Source organism: Polyodon spathula, chromosome 1 (genome assembly GCF_017654505.1).
Source record: "Polyodon spathula isolate WHYD16114869_AA chromosome 1, ASM1765450v1, whole genome shotgun sequence".
In the NCBI taxonomy this organism is placed as follows: Eukaryota; Metazoa; Chordata; class Actinopteri; order Acipenseriformes; family Polyodontidae; genus Polyodon; species Polyodon spathula.
This window is the reverse complement of record NC_054534.1, coordinates 91200798-91218989: the sequence shown is the minus strand read 5'-3', so window position 1 is coordinate 91218989 and position 18192 is coordinate 91200798. Positions and strand designations below refer to the sequence as shown.

Here is an 18192-nt window from a genome sequence, read left to right as displayed (position 1 = left end):
GTCAATAGAGCACACCAGCTCCTACACCAATCATGGACAGTTAACTTTACTGATCCAAGAAAATAAACCCAGGTTATTAGTGCCCTATTAGTTTAATAGAAAAACAACTAATGATTGGCCAGATGGCGATCACATCTTAAGTGAAAAAACATGCTGATAAATAAAATAATAAATTTGTAAACTATCTGCAAAATACCCCAACAACCTAAAATAGAGACAGAGTAAAACATCAGTAGGCAGTTCAGGTACACTGCATTATTTTATGAATACGGGATGTGCAACAGTGCCTAACATGTTACATTCCCCTTTGAAGTGCAGCTGTCACAACAGTCAGCAAGAGTAATTAAACTTCTGCTCGGTTCTGTAATATAAACACTTAATATTATGCTGGCAAGGTCTCAAACCAATCTCTCTCTCTCTCTCTCTCTCTCTCTCTCTCTCTCTCTCTCTCTCTCTCTCTCTCTCTCTCTCTCACACACACACACAGCAGGCTGTTTTTTGTTCTACATTTAGAATCCTTTATACGTTCCTGGAAACAAACACATGTCAATATGCAATGCACAATATGTATACAATAATATACAATTCATCAACATTGCATATTAGAAAATAAGTCAGTCCCCCAAAAAACAATTATTAGTTTAGCAATGCTTCCAAGAATACATTCAGATTTAACCCAGAATCCAGAGTAGACTACAAAATGGCCCCGTGAAATGATCTCTGTCTGAACCGTACCATTCCTGTGAACTGTCAGTGTGGAGCCATCAAGGCAAAAAGACATGATGTGTTGCCTGCAGATTAACACATTTGTGTCACATCTGTGTTTACCAGTTTTGGATCTCTTACCTGATAAGGTATGTGGACTGATTTTGAGGGTTTTATTCTGCTTTTATTCATGGTCATTATTGATGCTTGTTTAATTGTCCATTCAGGGCTGATCTGTCTGCAACAAAATATCAACAAAATCCTGCCGTTTCCATTGTTCCAAAGCACACAGGAAAGTTTTTTCAAAACATAAATTCTGATTACCTCCTCATTATTATTGTATGAAAATGTACAGAATAAATGTAATGGTAGGACTTCTGGTAGCGAGTATGGGCTCCAGGTCCACCGAACGTCTTGCTCTCGCAGAGACGGGGATTAGCGATCAGGATGTCCTTGATCTCCTTCTCGGAGGCCTCGTCTGATAGTAGGCAAACAGTGATTTAGAAATGGCCTGGCGGGCAACATAAACCTGTGCTACATGTCCACCACCCTTCACGCATACTCTGATGTCAATGCCAGAAAACTGTTCCTTGCACAGGTTCCAATAGCTTGTACTGCATGGTTCTTGGCTCAATCATCTCCCATTCACCTTGATAAGGCCGTTGCCTCTTTTACAGCGAGCAACAGCTGTGGCTGTGTTTTACAGACTGCAAAGGACCTTTAGTGGGCATGTTTTGATTCGTTATAGTAGCCGTCATAGTCGCAGTGGTAATATATTTTTATTGGCTAAACTGTTCTCCCAAATACTGTAGTAATGTTATTTAAAATTATTTATTTTATGTGTGAGAAAAGTGGAATAATCACTGAACTTCAAAAGTATTAATATACTGTTGCCATAGGCGGCGAGTTCTATGGGCCCGTGGTGCCCATGCTCCACCAATATTCAGGGATGTGGGCCCACTCCACCAATGTTTGAGCTTATATTTTGCATACATTTTTATGTGAACAATATTTATATCTACAGATGTCTGCTAAGTGTCAGCTAGGGGGCGCACTTAGCGTTTGGGAGCTGTTGCTTATAAAGGAGACGCGATCGATGCGTGAAAAAAAGCCTGAAAAAATCTCTCTGCGCCGTTGCATCTGTTTTAAAAATGAGGCCCTGACAGCCTTTATTTGAAAGGCATCCATATGAGTGCCTGAGGAAAAAAAATCACACAACCTCAATTCGGCAGGTAGTTTAAGTTGTGATTATGTTTAACACTTCAAACTACACTTGATTATTTTCTAGTCTTTAAAAATAGCGTGTTTAATATAAAATATGTACAGAGTGCAACTAAATATAATGTACTAAAACAGGCAAGCTGTTTTTTTTAACTGACCCTGTAATCTTTTGGCACGCTTTAGCTGCATTGTTTTATCCATGCTAATTCTTGATTCATGAGACCAATAATAAAAAAGGATAAATATTTAATAAAGTTACCGAAAAAAAGAAGCAGAAAAATGTCATTCATAAAGTGACAGCCAGAGTTCCACACCTGCCTTGCGAACTGAAGTAATACAAAAGAAAGATGCAGTGAATGTATATGTTAAGAAAAGGAGTCTTCAACAGTCGTGGTTATCAAAATTTATGTGGCTGGAGTGTAATAACAAATCAGACAAAGCTTTTTGTTCGGTGTGCAAAAACTGTTCAGAAAAGACGCTCTTAACATTTTTTACAAAGGCTGAAACAACTTTTATTTTGTCCGGATTTCAAGATTGGTGACAAGCATTGTGTGGTTTTACATTACATGAAAAATGATCATGTCACAAGGAAGCTGTAATGAAGTACGCTTCTCTGCAAGTAATGTATCTGGTAAATTTACTGGGGTCCAAGCCAGTGAAAGAACAAGGGCCGAGAGCAGGATCTGTTCACTGTGCTGCACATTCCCTTAATCTTGCCACTCAGGATGCCCTACAAAATATCCAAGCATGTTATAATTATTTATTAATTGGGGAAAGATCTCATTAATTCCATCAGGGAGTCACCAAAGCGTATGGCAGCATTCACAGAGTTTCAAAATGAAGGGGAGCTTTCTTTACGCCCACTGTGCCCAACAAGATGGTCACTGGAGAGCTGCAGTATAAAATCGTTGTTCAACAACTATGAGGACATGATGAACTGCCTGGATGAATTACTCTTGGTCACTCTTGTGATGAATTTGGCTCAAAATGCAGTGAATTCTCAAAGCAACTTCAATCTTTCTCAACCTACTATACATTAACAGTTCTGAAAAAGCCATGGGTCCGTTAAAAGAAGTAATGCAAAAATTTAGAGCCCAAATGTGTCGTTTTCCAGCGTTCAAGAAAGTTGACCTTCTGCAAGAGGTGTTGAGTGGGATGCGTATCGACTCATCGTACAATCACTTTAATTACATGTAACTGATGCAGGAAGTGGCTTATAACGGGATATCGCCCCTATCAAGGTGATATTAACATGGAGAGGCTATCTGTTCATTTAGAAATCCTGGGTGATATACTACATCCTGCACCTCTGAGCGATCATTCAGTTTCCTACGAAGACTAAAAAACTATTTGTGAACCAAAATGGGCTAAGAAAAAAAAAGTGTTTGCTGCTTCATGAATGGTTAGTGTTAATTTGCATTACTTCTATCTGACTATTATACATGCTCTATCAATGTGCTTTATAATATTAGTGTCCATCTTGGATTTTTAATTTTCTGTCTGTATGCCGGTTTCATTATTTTGGTGCGTGTGTACACTTTTGAGCTGTACCATGGTCTGACCATATGAACAATTTATGCAATGGTAGTGTTTTAAAACATTCGTTATAATTTTATAACAAAAGTTAAATGCTGGTTTAATCATTTAAAGTCAAAACGCAGAATTTGGGCTGCCAGAGCAGCAACTTTGTTAGTTTACCTGGAAACAATCAGAACATTGCAAAAGCAGAAGCTACTTTTTTTGTTTTAATTTCTAGGTAGTAATTTTCTTTTCTGGGTTATGGATCCATCAGAACTTGTTACTGTATTCAGCAGAGCTTAGTCGTTTATCCACTAATATACCATTTTATAGGACAATGTACGCCAACTGATATGTAAGCAATAACATATACTATATATAAAATAAAATAGATAGTCTAAGTACAATCACAATAAGTTTTTCTTACGGTAGTGGTTGTATGCAATATAAGTAGACAAAGAGGAGATGCGATACCTTTTATTGGACTAGCTAAATAATAATTATTCACAAGCTTTCAAGACCTCAAATGTCTCTTCTTCAGGTGAAAGTAGTTTACTTTCTGGACTAATACAGTTACCATTTCATCTATGCAATATAGAGAAACTTAAATGTTTTACTGTTTCCAATCCATCCATTAATTAAAAAAAAAAAAAAAATATATATATATATATAAGGAATCTGGCCCCTGCTGGGCGACACCAAAAATTATACAAACCCGAAGCCTATGACTGGTGCAGTTTAACTTATTTTGATGTTTTTATTATTGCATTATAAAACAGCTTAGATTTTTTAAAATTAACCTCAAAATGTAAATTCTGATTACTTGTAATTATCTATCCTGCATATAGTTAAGATTCTAACCACTTCTAACCAATGATTATGTGAGCTTCTTGAATGGGTGGCTTTGGATTACCAGGGATGGAACACTTCTACTGAAATTACCATGCACACATTTTTAATTCCAATGCTGTCTTTTTTTAGTAGCAAATTCAATTAGAAAGACATTCTCAATATTTTAATAAACCATTGTAGTGAGACATGTAAAATGTCAGTTTTCCTAATTATACTTTTTGCCTTGTGTTTCTAGAATGAAAACAAAGGAAACAGCAATTACTGCTAATTGAAACTCTTAATTACACACAAATTATTTATTTTCATTTTTTTTATACCTTCAATTATCACCTGAGATCCTAGGAATCCATTTCCTACAGAAAAAACGAGTTGTCTCTGTGCTGTCATAGAATTTTTGGTTTTACTCTTTGTGCACGGTAAAAAAACATGCAAGGCTTTTTTTTTGTTTGTTTGATAACCAAACCAATACACACACACACACACACATAATATATATATATATATATATATATATATATATATATATATATATATATATATATATATATATATATATATATATATATATATATATATATATATATATATATATATATATAGAGAGAGAGAGAGAGAGAGAGAGAGAGAGAGAGAGAGAGAGAGAGAGAGAGAGAGAGAGAGAGAAATTAATTATCAACACAGGCAATGTTGCTTTAAATTTACATAAACATACTTGTTCAATAAAACTGCTTCTGGTGTACAGAGGTCAAGGTTGAACGAGGCGCACTGTCACATTCATGCTGAAACGTAGCTGCAGTTTACTACAGTATCCAGTGCGTTGTTACCACTGAACAAGCTGTTTAAAAATGCCGAAAATGATAAAAACACCCCTAAAGATTAGGTCAATGAGTTTGGCAATAGCCATCCAGATGACAAAGACTAACCTGAGATAAATTAATGTGACTACTATTTTTTTTTTTTTTGTTTTTTTTGTTTTTTACTGACACATGTATTTGTAACGTTTAAAGTAAAATGGTTTGTTGATATTATTGATTGATGGCACTGGTGAGCTTTTGACTTTCTTAGAAATTTAAAGTGTGCCAATAAATACTTCCTGTGTTAACTGTTATTCAATAGCACTTTCTGTATCTTAATGTGATGGGGGTGCTCAATTTTAGCCTTTTATTTTAATTGAGCGATAAGTTTATTTTAATGTTTTTTATCGGAAAATGTTTTTTTTTTTTTTTTTTTTTTATTGCAGAAAACTAGGATCCCTGGTTATCTATCATCTTCAAATTGTAAGTCATTAATACAGCTGAACCCTGGTGGGATAACCTCAAGCCTAACATTATAAAATATGGCCTTGAACAGAAAATGAATGGCGCTAGATTACATTAAATACAGTTTAATAGACTGTAACTTCACAGCAGATGCCAGTCATCAGACAAAAACACATCGAGAGTTACATAAAAACACACACACACACATATTAAGGAGGAATAAATATTGTTCACATGTTTTTTTTTATTATTGTGGGTGACAGCATATTTACAAAGTAGTAAAAAGAAAGTCGGGCATCTTTCTGGGAAAAAAAACAGTCAGCAATGAGAAACTACCAACATGGGTCATAAATTTAGCTGACAACTGAAAGGTCTGCTAAACCCCAGACGAGACACGATTTTTCATCAGACAACACGATACTGACCAAACACACCTAAACGACACAGAAGCGATGCGACAGACTTGAAAACTGCCAGATCTATAAAACTATTTAAAATTGATATTGACAAAACTATGGTACATATTCAGTTATCCAGTTCCTTCAAAATGGACTCCCACATATTATCTTTAATCTCTGTATCTATAATTGCAACGATCTTTATCATGAAGCTCTGGGTATTTTTCCACGACAAGTATTACTTTTCCTGTGGGCATTTTGAAAACTGCTTCTCCCAGGTGGACACCATGCATTGAAGCTGTTCTCTGATTGCTCAATTCCCATAGGAGGCTGTGTATTCTGGTAGTTAAAGAGAAGAGCTTATAACCAGGAGGTTCTAGGTTCAAAACCCAGCTCACTCACTGACTCACTGTGTGACCCTGAGCAAGCCACTTAACCTCCTCGTCTTTTGGGTGAGACGTTGTTGTAAGTGACTCTGCAGCTGATGTATTATTCACACACCCAGTCTCTGTAAGTTGCCTTGGATAAAGGCATCAGCTAAATAAACAAATAATAGTTGTCGCATGAAGAAATTCGGGTTCAATCCAATTTATTTTGCGTTGCTCCAGTGTTAAGTTTACCTGCTTTTGAGACTGCAACCTGACTTGACAGATTGCATCATTCAAATGAATTACTGTATTCATATATTTTCTGTAGATGCACTGTCCAACTGACTTTATCACTGTGTAGATATTTATCACACCCTGATTGGTGAAAAACTTATGATCAGTCTTGTATTGTAAAATATCCAATTGAGTTTAGCGTTATTGCCCTCCCACATGATGTGAAAATGTGAAAAATATATAACAAATGCCACACTGGTTCACAAACTGTTTTTATAAGCCAGTTTTGATAATTAGCATTTTATGAAACAGTTTTCAAACATTTAACCTGAGAATAAGGCCCAATACGTTACGTAATCATAGGCCCTTTCGGTTTTTAAAAACAAATTGTTTGACAGGAGAAAAAAATTAAATTGTTCTGGAGAGATTTATACTCTATTACCCAATGTTTACTGCCTATAATTCTTTTGTAGGTGGAGCTATTTAACATGCATTAGAGTGTTCTCCAGAATGTTGTTTTATCATTATGGCAGGTGGTTTCATTTTGATCCAACCCCTTGACTAACCACTCAATAAACATTGCCCTCACCCATTGTAGAGGTTACTTCAGATTCAAGTCCTCATTGTTAATTATAGATATGTGTGGAAGCTTTACTTTTGCCAAAATAGATAGACAAGGAACACAGAAAGGAATATTATTATTATTATTTGCAGACGCCTTTATCAGCTGCAGAGCCACTTACAACAACGTCTCACCCTTAAGATGGAGCACAAAGAGGTTAAGTGACTTGTCCAGGGTCACACAGTGAGTCAATGGCTGAACCAGGACTTGAACCAGGGACCGCCAGGTTACAAGCCCTTTTCTTTAACCACTGGACCACACAGCTTCCTATCAACATGGTGTACTGGGATGGCAGCATACAGAGAACATAAACTGTAGCTAAATAGTTAATTGCTTATCTGGCAGTGTTATCGATTGAAGCTCATTTGTACCATCTTCACTTGAATATTAAGAAACAAATGAAGCGCAATAACGTATATGCCCTAATAGACCTTCAGTGGTATTTTAACATGACAAACACATTATATCTCTTGTGACTAGAAAACTGCAGAAGACCCAAAAGGAAAATTCAGTATTAGGCAATATGTTTTCCACAAGGGATTTCAAAATGGTAAAACACATAAATATGTGATGTATTCTAAAAAAGTTATAAATATTAAATTGAACAATACTGAAATATAACTGTGACAGGGAGAGAAAGTCTGAGCTGCAAGTCTCCCTCCCAACCAAAAATGGCACTGAGTAAGGTTGGTGGTAGGTTTTCCCATAGATGGATCGACTCAATAGTAGGTGGGAACTAGAAGTTGGCTATTTTGGGAAAAGCGCTAAATTGCTAAACAAGTCCATTATGAACAGTTGTGGGGCAGGCAGTGATTAGACAGATCGTGGCACCAGGCAGTATAAAGGGGACACAGCTCTGTGAGTACAGGCCCTTACGCTGAATGTACTAACGCGCTGGAGTGCTGTTTGTTTTGTTTTTATTTTGCTGTGTTTTTGCAGATGAGTAGGAGCCAGGGAGCTGCAGCCAGCATGCCAGCACTACTACCTCGAGCACCAACCACACAGCACAGCGAGCAAAACAGGCAGATCACTTTACTGTGCACCAATGAGGATTAATGTACTTGTTTGTTATTATTATTTTGGAACCACAATCCTGCCATGTACCCCTGAAACCATTGCTGGTAGAGGGGCAGATTTATTTTTGAGAACTGAATTATTGTCTGTACATTGTATTTACACTCACACCACTCACCTCCTGACAATAACCAATAACAATATGTTGAACATTCTTCCATCATCTGAGTTAAATTCATTCCAACAGTGTCAATTTGTATCTTATTTATTTTGTATGACTTTTAAGTGGTTCTGTATCTTATATGTATTGTATATCATATGGAAATAAATGGCGTCTTCATTAAAGAACAACCTGCACTGTTTACAAGAAACACATTACTTTACCTTTGTTGTATCCTGCATTGTCTGCATGGCAGCAATATATAGTATTTTTAAACCAAATTCAAATTGCTTTGATATTTTAAATCATCTTGCTTACTTACTTTGTATAAATCCCCTTATTTTTGCATATTTAATTCCACAGCATAACGAGCAAAAGAGAAACCTCTTATCCAAACAATATAAGAACTGACATCCTCACGGCTTATTGGTCAGCACAGACATCTTAGATTGGAAGGTTGCAGCAGCAATCCTTGGCTCAGGTTGACTAGACATAAGTCTAAAATCATTACTGTAAGATAGGCTGACTCTTGATCTGACTTGGTTAGAGAAATGCCCCAGAGGACACAAGTTAGGTGTTGCTAGAAGGAAAAAAGGCTGTAAGGAGTCTATTCCCATTGAAAATCAACATGTTTACTGTTGCCTCTCAACGATACAGAAATAGACAGAGAGACGTGGACTTCAGGGGAAGCGTCTATGGTCATACTGATGAATGTTCAAAATGCTGTCACTTTAAGTCAGATGTATCTCATTTCTTAAACACTGATAGAAGAATCTTTATACAATTAAGGGTCTAAAAACACTAACAGGTATTTTAGGCTCACCTTTTTACAATTGGGACTGGGTTTTAGTGCTTGCTCTCAACCATAACCATATAATTCTCCTGTAACGTACGATGTACCCGGAAAATTTGAATGGAAAAATAAACACTTCTAATGTTATTTTGTAAAGAACGTACAACATCTCCACATGCATAACATAATTGCAGTTCAATTTACTATTATTTTACACATGCACAACACATTCCACTGTTTAACAAGTAGGACAACTTTTTGTATCATGCAATTGATAAACAAAGATTTATAAAAATGTTATTACTAATTTTTTTTTGTTTGTTTGTTAAGTAGCTACCTTGCGCTACCATTTGCTGTTTGTTAAGACTTACTCAGATGAAGTTAATTTGAAAGGCAAAATCACTGAAGTGAACATGATAATTAGGCTATTTTACCTCAAACTGGGAATGCCCTCTCAGACAGAGGAGACGCAAGCAAGTACAATTAAGTGCAGTCTCCTTTAAGATTATATAGTAAACTTAATTTGGGTCTGGACAAGCGCAGTCTCATTCCTACAGACTATATAATCTAAACATCTGCTTCACATTATGCTGAAAGTACACTGAAACAGTACTTTCACAGATAGCATGAACCGTGTTACCATAGGCAACTTGTACCCCTGTCAGACCCTCAAGTCTTTTCAATCTCCAGTCTAACAGTTGTAACAGAGCATAGACTCTACATGGGTGATGTGTGTGTGGGTAAAGGTTTGGTGGCTGGTGGCCATCTTAGTGAAGGGACAGCCTGCAACCAAGATGGTCACCGTTTGCTCAGCCACCTAGTTATTTGAGTGATTGTTTAATTAATTGTGTGATTGAAAAAGTGTGGAATGTGGCCAGGTGGTGACTGAAGCAGTCAACCTCCTGGCTACATGGTATAAAAGTCAGAAGAATTTTTTTTGTTTGTTTTTGGAGGATATGTATGAGTGGAGTGGAGTTGAGTTGAGTGAAGTGCAAGAGCGAGAACGAAAATGGAGAAAGAGAAGGAAAACCCTGGGATAGATGTAGCTTGGGTGTTTTGAGGGTTGTTTATTTTTAATAGTTTGGCCATGTTTTGTTTAAACATTTCATTTTGTTCTTGTGTTTGTTTATTTGTAATTAAAAATGCGCAAACCGTGGTAAACTGTGTAATCTGACTGTGGGTTTCCTGGCACACACACATAAAAAAGGGGTGCTAGAGCCCCCATCCATTCTGACAAGAGGAGCTTCATCACACAGTGCATTCCTTTTGAACCTTTGAGTCTTTCCATACTCCAAACCATATGCTTTTACACATAGAGACAATATTACAAGTTTATTTTTATCCTTACACATTTATAAATAGTTTGAGCAATGTAACCTAACAGTTGGCTTTTTAATTGCCTCGCCACATAAGCATGATACAGTTGGTAAGCAATTTATTGTCATTTTTCATTACTTATTAGTCGATTGAGAATGCTTTGCTTGATAATTATGGTGTTCTGTCACAGCAGTAATGAATAGCCTATCTGTCAAAATGCAGCATATTAAGATGGCTTGTTTACTAAGTTATATTATCACATTTTGCATGACTCAGAACTGTTTTATGTAACTGCAACAGTCCCACAGCAATCTAGGTACCCTTTGTAAGTGAGTTCTTTTTTTTTTTTTTTTTTTTTTTTTTTCTTTTTGCTGTCCAGCTGCTCATTATTGTAAGGTGTTAATTTGTGTTAATACTGCCATCTATTGGCAGATACATTCATGTAGCTTAGAGTTAATAGATGATTTTATTCCAGTGAGTCAATAAAGTTGCAGAGTTTTTGAAATACCAACAAAGAGTTGTGATTGTATTTAACTGTCTTGGTGTCAGAAGATAAATTAAAAAATATATATATATATGAAATTTGAGCGCCCCCGAACCATTCAATTTTGCAGATATATCCGAGTGGCCAGACTGGAGACAATGGTTTTCCAGGTTCCGAGTGGCTAAGAAACTAAGTAAAGAACCAAAGGATGTACAAGTAAGCTCTCTCGTCTACACCATGGGAAAGATGTCTGAACATATGTGCAACATAATACAGAAAAGAGCGCATTTCTACCAAAGATACCAAAATGAAGGGGAAACGACTGAAACGTTCATTAGGAGCTTGTATGAAATGGCTGAGCGCTGTGAGTTCGGGGATACAAAGGACGAACAGATTAGAGACGGAATTGTAATAGGAATAAGCGATAAAAAGCTGTCAGAGATTACAAATGAAAAAACACTCACTTCGAATGATGCGATAGAAATGTCTCGCCATCATGAACTCATAAAAATTCAGAACAGTGTTACTGATGGTGACTCTTTGGCGGAGATCGACCACAAAAGGGATATCAGCCACAAGTATCATAATGCGCCAGCAGAGAGAGGAAGGTGGAAAAATAATAAATCAAGACAAGAGAAAGGAAAATACACAGCTAAAAAATTATGTTGTGGACGCAATCATGACTGCACAGATAATGATTACTGTCCAACAAGAACCGCTGTCTTCCAAAAATATGAAAAGAAGGGACATTATTCAGTGGTTTGCCGCACTAAAACAGAGCAGGAAGTAAAAACAGATAAAGATGTGTTTTTTCTGTGGTCAGTAGAGTGTGAAGATGATTCTGAACCAGCTTTGAGAGTAAACTTAAAGTTATGTAAAATGAACGTAAACTTCAAGATTGATATAGGGGAAAACTTGCAAGAATTTGAACCCATGACCACCACTGCAGTCAAGCAGCGTTGTTCTCCATTCCCCAGGGGACGGGTACAATGCAAGGGACAATTTAATACTGAAACAGAACAAATACAGTTTCAACATTGTTGTGATCAGCAAAACTAAAGTTGACAACTTGCTTGGTGGCCATGCAGCACATAGTATGGGACTGATTAAACATACCAGTGAAGTTAATAGCAAGGTTTTTTGAGACATTGGTCTTCTGAAAGGAGCTCCTTTTAAAATAACGCTGAAGCCCAATGTTGTCCCTTATAGTGTGAACACAACCCAAAGAATTTCTGCTCCGCTGTTGCCAAAAGTGAAAGCAGAGTTAAAGCATATGGTAATTGAAAGAGTGTAGTGTAATTGAAAGAGTCCAAGAGCCAACTGAATGGTGTGCCCCCACTGTGCCAGTAGTGAAGAGGAATGGAAACATACCCATCTGTGTTGATCTTAAGCACTTAAATTCTGCAGTTCTGAGAGAAAAGTAGATCTTGTCTACTCTGGAAGAAATTATTCTAAAACTAGTTGGCACTACGGTTTTTTCAAGTTTAGATGCCTCAAGTGAATTTTGGCAGATCCCTTTGGATGAGTCAAGTACAAAACTGCAGAGATCGAATGATGGTGTTAGATCTCCCTCCTGACCTGAGCGGGTACTAAATAAAGGGAGCAGAGTACCCTGGACAAAAAGGCATGACACTTTATTCTTGTGCATAGGTGGAAACCAGCTAGAAAAGGGGCGGAGCTACGGTACCTGAACTCAGTGACCCGAATGGGAAACAGCATGGCATCCGCGGATTGGAGAAGTGGATGTGCTCATTAACCAAGGGGTCCTGAGCGAGGGTATCAAATAGGGGGGTAGCAAAGTAATCTGTTCCTTTGTAAATGGTTAGAAAACAACCTAAAAGGAGTCCCTGCATTTAAAAGAAATGGTGAGTGTTCTGTTAGTCTGTCTTGTAAACGTTGTTTGTTTGTTTTGTCTGTTTCAAGATTACTAGCACGATCCGGAGCTGCAGGTGCAGGCCAGCATTAAACCTGAACACCAGCACTTCACTTTCCACTAGGAACTGTCTTTTCACCACAAGTACTTAATTCACGCACTGTAGGAACTGTGTCTATGTCTTTGTGTTTTGTGTGGGTGATAAAACTGGACTTTTGGTTGTGGGTCAGACCCGTGGGATTATACAAACTGATGTGATACACACATTGTAAAAAATTTCAATAAACACCGTTGCACCTGTTCATAATTGCCTGTGTGATTTGTACTTGCACTGCACTCACCTGTATCTACTCACCACTTTGCCACACTTTATTATTCCTGTAGGCAGATACTGCTTCAAACGCTTGCCTTTTGGGATTAGTGCTCCTAAATTTTTCCAGAGCAAGATGGCACAGCTGGATGGTGTAAATATCTATATAGATGACATTCTTGTCTATGGAGCTTCCATGGAAGAACATGCTGAGTGTTTGGACAAAGTTTTTACAGTATTTCTCAACTGCTTGAAAGCATTTTTTGAAACTATGATGCTGCTTTTTGAAATATTTGACACAAGACACAAAAATCTGTTGTAGTTTTCAAAACAGCAAATGATTTGCAAAATGTACTTATTTATTCAAAACTGCAAATACATTCAACATAAGCATGTAATGCTTTCATAATAATTAATGCAAACATAAATATCTCTTTGGTCAAGCAAACAAAAGAAAAATTCTCTCCATCATTCAAATAATCTAATCAAACACAAGCATTCATTTGCAGTCATTTTATCATAAAGATTAAAATAATAAATGAAACCAACAAAAGGTCTATTAGTCAAAGTCTCTTCCTAGATTTGTCAGGCCACAAATTTTCATCCACGTCACACAAAATATTTTCTCTGGCCTGACAACATGAAAAATAATGCGTGGTATGTCGCATCCATGCTTGGCAGGCCTCAGCAGTGATGTCTTCACAGGCTGCATCCATGGCTTCAAAGAGTATGGCCAGGTCATAAGGACGACGATCATCAACTTTCCAATACCAGGCTGAAAAAAAATCCTCAATAGCATTGAAGAAAGGATACTATGGTGGGAGGAACACCATGGACATACGTGGCTGGGCCTGGAACCATTCTCGAACGTATGCACCATGGTGGAAGCTCACGTTGCCCCAGATGATGATAAGGTCACTGAGTTGTTGCCTCTCCACCACATCCTCTTCCCCCAAGTTAGCAAGTTCATCCAGGAAATTCATCATTCGGTCCCCATTGTATGAGCCAATGACTGCATGTATCACACCACTTTGTCCAATGGCTGCACACACAGTGATGTTGCCATCTCTTTGTCCTGGGACCTCCACTGTTGTCCGTTGTCCTATTATGTTTCTCCCGCGTCTCCTCGTCTTTGCCAGATTGAATCTGGCCTCATCCACAAATACATATTGATGGGGAGTCACACTTGAGTCCAGCTCCAGCTTTAAGATCTGTGGACCAACAATTGCTGGTTGTTCCAAAGACGATTGTTGCCAGTTACATGCCTCATCTTTGGAACATGCTTCCCCTCGCAATAAGAGCAGCTCCGTCCCCAGATATTTTTAATGTCTTTTAAAAACACACCTTTTTACTATGGCTTTTTCAATTGCTTTTAGTTTTGTGTGTGTTTTTTCTGTTTATGTTTGTATTCTTGTAATTTTCTTGTAGTGCTATTTTCATTGTGCTTTTATTATTTTTGATTATTGTCATTTATTTATGTAAAGTGCTTTGTGATGCCTGAAAGGAGTATTATAAATTAAATAAATAATTATGATCCTTTGAAGAAAGATAGAAAGTGCAGTATTACAGTAGTGCAGGAGATAAGTTTACATTACAATACATATAGTACGTAATGTGCTCAACACAATGAGGAAAAAATATGTATTTACATGCTTGAGCATACTGACCCCCGAGCTCCTTCACCCTGTCATTGTTCCTGTCATATGGCCCCTTGTACACTTGTTTTATGCTTACTGCATTTCTCTGCAGTACTCTATCTGAATATCAGCAAATATGTCATTGTCAGCAATAATCCTCTCTTGGATTTCCCTCAGCTGGATAACATTATTTGCCCACACCATATTTACAATGGCAGTTTCCTGGTGTTCTGTGAACATGCATCCTCAGCCCCCACTGTGTGGTCTTCTTTCAATCCTAGAGGAGAATTTCCATGAACAACAATGTGCATTACATTACAGGGATTGTACTGTACAGTACAGTATGCTGTAGTACAAGAAGTGCATACATGCATAGTGCACAATTACATTACTGTAGTGTTTGTGCTGTGTAGAGATACAGTACTTACAGATTTTCGATCTGGATAGGTTTGGTTGGACTCTTCAACCAGCTTCAGCCACGCTCTGGCCATGGTTGATTACATGGGCCACAATTGTGGCTCTGATTTCATTTGATACATTTGTTGTTCTGGTATGCCTTCTTTGAGGACCTTGTGCTCCTCTCCCTCCCCTCACACGCACACCGATTCCTCTCACTGTTTCTCTCTGAGATTCAATTTTCTGCCTTCCTGAGGCTTTCCTATATCTGCTTATATAGATGTCTTTGGGCTGGTTGCTCGATGAAGCATTTTGTGCTATGGTGTCTACACAGTCGCTGAAACAATGAACACAACTGGAACTAATTTTCTTAAACTGCGAACAGTGTGTGAACAATTTGTAGGCACAGCATTCTCAAATGAATCTTGTATTCACTGATGACATTTGTATTAAGAGTTGTGCAAAACAGTGTTAAGGATATGCTATTCATGTACAAAGAGTAGAAAGGAATTAGACATACTGAAAATGAGTTTCAGAAATTGAAAACTGATGTCATATGTTAGATATCTAACTATTTAACTATAAAAAATTAACTTTCCAAAAAAGGGAGTTAGTGGTTGAGAAATACTGTAACAGGGCATCTGGATTAAAACTGAATGACTAAAAATGCAAACTATGTCAAAGCACCATTCAGTTTTTGGGACATCTAGTGGAAATAAAATCCAAAAATGGATTGAGTCCTGATCCAGAGAAAGTGAGAGCCATGCAGGAGCTGCAACCACCCACTAATATAACAGAACTCAGAAGAATCATGGGAATGATAAACTACCTGGGGAGATACCTGCAAGACCTTTCTGTCATGGCAAAGCCATTGAATGACTTGCTAAGCTCAAGCGTGGTTTGGTTGAGGGGTCCAAGACAAGTGGAAACTTTTGGTGCTGTGGAAGCTTTGGTGTCTAATGCTCCAGTATTGGCATTTTATGATATTTCAAAACAAACCATGTAGTCCACAGGCCAGACCAGATATCGGTACCACTTGAGGTGGCAAAATCTCATTCTGATTTTTCTTAAGGTCTATGTCTATGGATTCTATTTTGAATCCATAGACAATCCCGAGTGACTTTTTTGAAACTGGATAGGCATTATGATGTATGAAAATGTATGAAATGATCAGTCTGGACTTTTCTGAATATCATTGCACATATGCTAGAACAAGGGAACACATGTACTGACATGATCAAACTATTAAATGTCATCAAAGTAGTCGTGGAACTGAGATGTGGTCATTTAAATATGAAATCACATCCTGTTGTTTTTCCATTTTTCCAACACTGTTGGATTTATTTTGTTATAATTCAACCATAAACATGGCTATCCCACTTGTTTTTTTTCACTTTATCCACTTTATTTAAGTATATGTGGTGCAAAAATTGTGCAGAAATTTAAAAGAAAATTTAAGCTGTTATGGGCAATTCCAGTGTAACTGACATGGCATTCAGAATTTTGGAATTTCACTAAATCAGTCTTTTATTGTTATAAACTATATTCATGAACTTATTAATGCGTTTAAAATAATGTAACAGCTACCAACATGGTTTAATCTCTTGCGTTTGGGCAATTGTACTATGTACTCTGTAAAATGTTAAGGGAGTACGTGTGTGATGGACCAGGTCGTTACCGCAGTTGAAGCAGGTAGGCAGGCAGAAGGCCATAATGGAAACATGGAGACACAGAGATGTGTAATTATTAACAATAACACAAGATAACAAACTCTTGCATGCTACCAACAATGGTAAAACGTACCGAAAAATAAAGCAAAAAAAACACTGACAATAAATTAAAGTGCACGGCTTTTTGGTCTGACATATGTGCCAGAAGCCAGACAAGGTTCTTCTCTCTAGCAGGTCGAATCACAGTGGCAGTGTCAACCTCTACACTTTGGATTCTTGGTGGCCCATCGCTATGGCCAACATTGTAAGTGGGCAACATTAATAACTCGGTGCTGATGCTTCTCTTTTTTGTTTTGGCAACTGCAGGCATGGATCTGGTTGGCTGAGGTCCAATGATCTTGGGCTGGATGGCAATACCATTGACTCTGCATGATGTCCCCTTGCCACTGACTGTCTCTTCTAAACGGTCAATGATGTCCCCGGCCAAGTTGGTGGGAATTCCAAGGTGGATTTTTGCTGGCAGGGCAACATTACCTGCTGACAGGGATATTTTTTGCATGCAGAGGGCTGCATCAATCTCTTCTAGTTTGGAGTATGATATGCTATGATCAAGCTGGTTGAGAGTCTGTATCAGCTCCACATTTCCTGTCAGTGACTTCATTGCAAATGGCAGAAGGATGTGCTTTGGAGGCTTTGTCCTGCCATGGGTAATGGTGTAGACCAGGTCATGCCCGAAGGAAGATACAAGCCACTGGACCTTTTGAGATGCATTTCCATTGTTCTGCGTTCCAGTGAGTAGTGTGTAGAGGAATCTGCTAACAGATTCTGGGAGGATGACTTCACCATCCACGACTTCTGACATCTTAGGAGCCCAGGCTTGGGTGACCTCTTGCTTCTTGATGTCAGGTCTCATTTGCAGGGCTGCCTTAGAAACATCTTCAGTGATGGCAGACTTCAAAGTACATAACTCGGATTTTAGGGACTGGTTTTCTTTGGCAAGTTCACACATTGATAGATTGTCAGGGTAGAGAAGAAGCTTCACTTTGTCATCAGGAAATATGTGCAGGGCTCCAGAAAACTTACTTTCCACCTTACGATCAATGTGCTTCTTGGTTGAATTTTTAACCTTGAGAACACCATGGGAGTTCATGGAAGATGTGAGATCAGTCATACATATCACTTGAGGTCTGGGGAAGAGTTCATTCCTGATAAATGAGAATAGCTCGTTGTACAAGTTATTTTCTGCTGCCTCATATGGAGCTTCATCGTTCCATTGTCATCCTCATTGTCTGCGACACTGTTGGAAGCAGCCTCCTCCTTTGTGTATATATGGTAGCACGACATGTGGTACTGGCTTTCAG

The 18192-nt window shown here is 37.8% G+C and overlaps 1 pseudogene; it reads right to left on the bottom strand.

Annotated features, from left to right (window-relative positions):
- Positions 1-1025: 1025 nt before the first annotated feature.
- On the bottom strand, positions 1026-1436 carry LOC121326882 (annotated as a pseudogene).
- Positions 1437-18192: the final 16756 nt, after the last annotated feature.